This window comes from Panicum virgatum, chromosome 2K, assembly GCF_016808335.1.
Source record: "Panicum virgatum strain AP13 chromosome 2K, P.virgatum_v5, whole genome shotgun sequence".
Lineage (NCBI taxonomy): Eukaryota > Viridiplantae > Streptophyta > Magnoliopsida > Poales > Poaceae > Panicum > Panicum virgatum.
The window spans coordinates 60,974,582-60,978,761 of record NC_053137.1 but is presented as its reverse complement, the minus strand read 5'-3'; positions in this window follow the sequence as shown (position 1 = coordinate 60,978,761).

Genomic DNA, 4,180 nt, shown 5'->3' with positions numbered 1-4,180 from the left:
TTAACTTGTACCAAACACTTTCTGCTTCTCACTTTTGGTTGCTGTTAATTTGAATGTTTCTTCTCTAAATCCTCAGTAGATTCAACAACACAGTTGAACACTAATGGTAAGTTGCACTTGATTCACATTACCATTTTATATTCAGTAAATTCTTGCTGATGTTCTGTTGCTGACCATACTGTTCCAATCGGGCATCTGCCGCTTGATACAGGCAGTACAAGACTTCCACAACCCATACTGGTTTCGTGGTCTCGCCCTTTCACTGATGTGCTCCTGAAGAATTAAGCTTGCCACATTTGGTGTTGAGAATTTTATGGAACATTGTTTCTTCTATAATTTACATAATAAAAAGTTCAACTGTTGTCAAATGCTTGGTTTCGCCCCTCTTTTTTTTTCTGGCAACTGACAATAACTGGAATGATGCATAATTTATTAATTTTTCAATTGAGATGTTCAATCACATACCTTTTTGAGGTACCACAACATTGCTGATTGTATCTAATAGCTTCTGAAATAGTAGGTTGACGAGGGAAACAAATATGATCATGTCTATAATCCTCTATTGCGTTTTGATTGCTAATTATCAAAACTATATGCAATTGCTATTAGTAAAAGTCTGGTGAACTATGCTCAAAATACTTACACTTCACTTAAGATAATATGCTGACGATGACTTATTGTTCTCTATATTTTTTTATGAGTGAGCCTTCTCGCCGGCTTATATTATGTTCAATACAAGAAAAGGCTCAAATAAAAGACTTTTTTATATGACAATAATATGAACATATTTCCCTATTTTTTAAACAAACTAATATGACTATCAAACACCAAAGTTACATTCAATTATGTAAACAATACTGTCACTCCAAATTAGAATACTGGCTCCCTCCGTTTAGGCGCGGCAAGGCCGTGCCTGGCTTTCTAGTGAACATCTAACTGTCCCAACAGCCCACGTAGAGAAGTCGGACGGACCAGAATAAAGCCCACAGCCCACGCAACGCAACGCAAGGACACAACCAAGCCAGCCAGCCAGGCAGCCAGGCAGCCGACAAAAGCTCTCCAGGCGGGCAGAGCGGACCATTCCTTCCACCCACCCGCTCGGATTGGAAATTTGAAAGCCGCCGCCCATTCCAAATTCCACCCACCCGCTCGGATTGGAAATTTGAAAGCCGCCGCCCATTCCAAATTCCACCCACCCGCTCTGCTCTCGCTCGCCTCCAGTCCAAGCCATGGCGTGGCCGCCGCCGTGGGTGATCCTCTGCAAGCTCCTCGACGTCTCCGCCGACGAGCAGGACGACGGACTCTCCTTCTCCTTCACTAAGGCCGTTCCGCCGCTCTTCCTCAGCCACCTCACCATCGTCTCCTCCAACACGGGCCCGCAGGCCGCCGCCGCAAGCCCTACCCCGCCCACCCCCATCGTCGCTGCCGCCGCAAGCCCTACCCCGCCCACCCGCATCGTCGCCGCCGACCTCTCGTATGACCTCTCCACCGGCGTGCTCCTCCTCGCTGCATCGCCGCGCGCCAACGACGACGCAGGGTACACCGCCCTCGTCGTCACCTCCACCGCCGCCGGCTCCTTCGCCGTCTCCGGCGGCCACACCGACCTCGACCCATCCACCCTGGGAGTCATGGTCTCCCGCACCAGTCGCGAATTCAGGATCGTGGGCTTCGAGTCCCACTCCCAGGTTGACCGCGACGGCGAGCCCTCCATGCGTCTCCACCGCTACACGCCAACGTCGACCTGGACCGGCAGCTGGGCCACCACGGTGGTCAAAAACCCGCACCCTCGGCACTCCTGGAACTTCCACGACATCATCGTCTACAACTGGCGGCTCTGGTGGGTCGACCAGGGTTAAAAAAACCGCTGGGAACCGGACCGGTTACCGCGGTTACCGGTCTAACCGGCCCGGACCGGTTCCGGTTCCGGCCGGTTCAAACCGGGCCCAAATTCAAATTTTAAATTTGAATTCTAAAAAATGGAAAAATCCCCAAAAAATCTTAAAAATACTTCAAGTTGTGACGTATTTAATGATGTCAAATTTTTTCAAATATTCGTTCATTTAGTATACTTTGCGAGCATTTGAAGTTAAACAAAAAAACGTGCATACAAAAATATACAAATACAATGTAAAAGTAGTACAAAAAAGGGTTGGAGGGTTCATTTAGGCTAAAACATGTTATACAAACATTCATTTAGTATACTTTGCGGATATTTGAATTTAAACAAAAAAAGAAAAAAAATTGAATTTAGCGGGTTACCAGTCAAACCGACCGGTTACCAGTCAAACCGACCGGTAACCGGTCAAACCGGACCGGTAAACCGGTCTAACCGGCCGGTTAGCCGTTCGAAACCGGTATAACTGCGGGTTTTGAATTCAAATTTGAGTTTGACCGGTTTTTACCGGTAACCGGTCAAACCGGACCGGTTAGCCGGAACCGGACGCCGGCGGTTCGGTCCGGTCGGTCGGATAAAAAAACCCTGGGGTCGACACCATGGTTAACCTTACCGGTGGGAACCGGTCCGGTTTGACCGGTAACCGGTCAAACCGGTCCGGACCGGTTCCGGTTCCGACCGGTTCCCAACCGGTCCAAATTCAAATTTTGAATTTGAATTCAAAAAAATGAAAAATTCTCAAAAAATTCCTAAAAATATTTCAAGGTGTGATGAATCTAATGGTGTCAAATTTTCTCAAAAATTCGTTCATTTAGTATGGTTTGCGAAATTTATAAGTTAAATAAAAAAAACGTGCATACGAAAGTATACAAATACAATGTAAAAGTAGTATAAAAAAGAGTTGGAGGGTTCATTTAGACTAAAATATGTTGTACAAACATTTATTTAGTATACTTTGTGGGCATTTGAATTTAAAAAAAAAAGAAAAAAATTTGAATTTGACCTGTACCAGTCAAACCGGCCGGTTACCATCCAAACCGGCCGGTATACCGGCCAAACCGGCCGGTATACCGGTCTAACCGACCGGCATACCGATCGGAACCGGTTGAACGGGGAAGTTTGAATTCAAATTTGAATTCCACCGGTTCCGACCGGTAACCGGCCAAACCGGACCGGTATACCGGAACCGGAGGCCGGCGGTTACCGGTCACCGGTCGGATACGTGAACCCTGGTCGACACCGCCACCAACGGCGGGCTCCTCGGCTGCGACCCCTACGAGGACGCCCCAAGGATGGTGTTCATTCCCCTCCCGGACCACGATGATCCTTCTGCAGATCGCTCCGACGACCACGCCATGGCCCGTATTCACGTCTGCTGCAACGAATGCGCCAGGATACACCTCGCCGCCCGCCGCCGCGTCCAGGTGGTCAACGACAAGCTACGGTGTCAGTGGCGGAACCAGAACTGAGTCGAACCCCGGGCCGAGTTTTAAGTATAGACATCTACAAACTCACAGTTCAAAAAATACATAAAAATATAAACGGAAAGATAGATAACATACAAAAAGCGCCATCGCAAAGTAATATATTTATTCTTGTTCAGCAATTGATCCAAGTCCTTCTTCAGCAATTGATTCAAGTCCAGAGATAGAAGCTACTGCAAAATAAAAAAAATTTGGGCCGAACCTCTGGCCCGGGGTGTGCATCCGCCCCTGACTGTGTGTGCAGATGCTGTGTCCACATGCGGATATGTCTAGTGGAGGCGCACCCACCGTCCTCGTGCGCACCCTTGATCACGCGGTGGCGCGCGGCAACTGGCGCTTCGAGGATGAGCGTCATCGCCTCTCCTTCGCCGACCTCTGGGCCGACCAGAGCTACGAGGACACTGGATTGGCGAAGCTCGAACCTGTCTTCGCGGTCATCCATCCCTATAACCCTTTTATCCTCTACTTCGTCCTTCATTGTCATGTCTTTGCCGTGGACATGTTTTCCAAGAGGGTAGTTGGGTGTGAGAAGCACAAGATGTTCGAACCTGACGACGTGGTGGCTGCATTGTCCCTTCTTGTCTGCCGGTACCTGCCTCCAGCGCGATCATTCTCAAGACAAGCCCCGCTCCCGCTCCCCCCTGAGGTAGAATTAATCATATCTCCACCTCTGATCCATCTATCCCCCAATTGGCCAATTTGCTTTCATGTCTGATGCATACTCTGCTTCTGTGATGATGCAACTACGCACTGTTTTGAATTGATTAATAGTGATCGTTATAATGTAAACAATGCTCCTCTA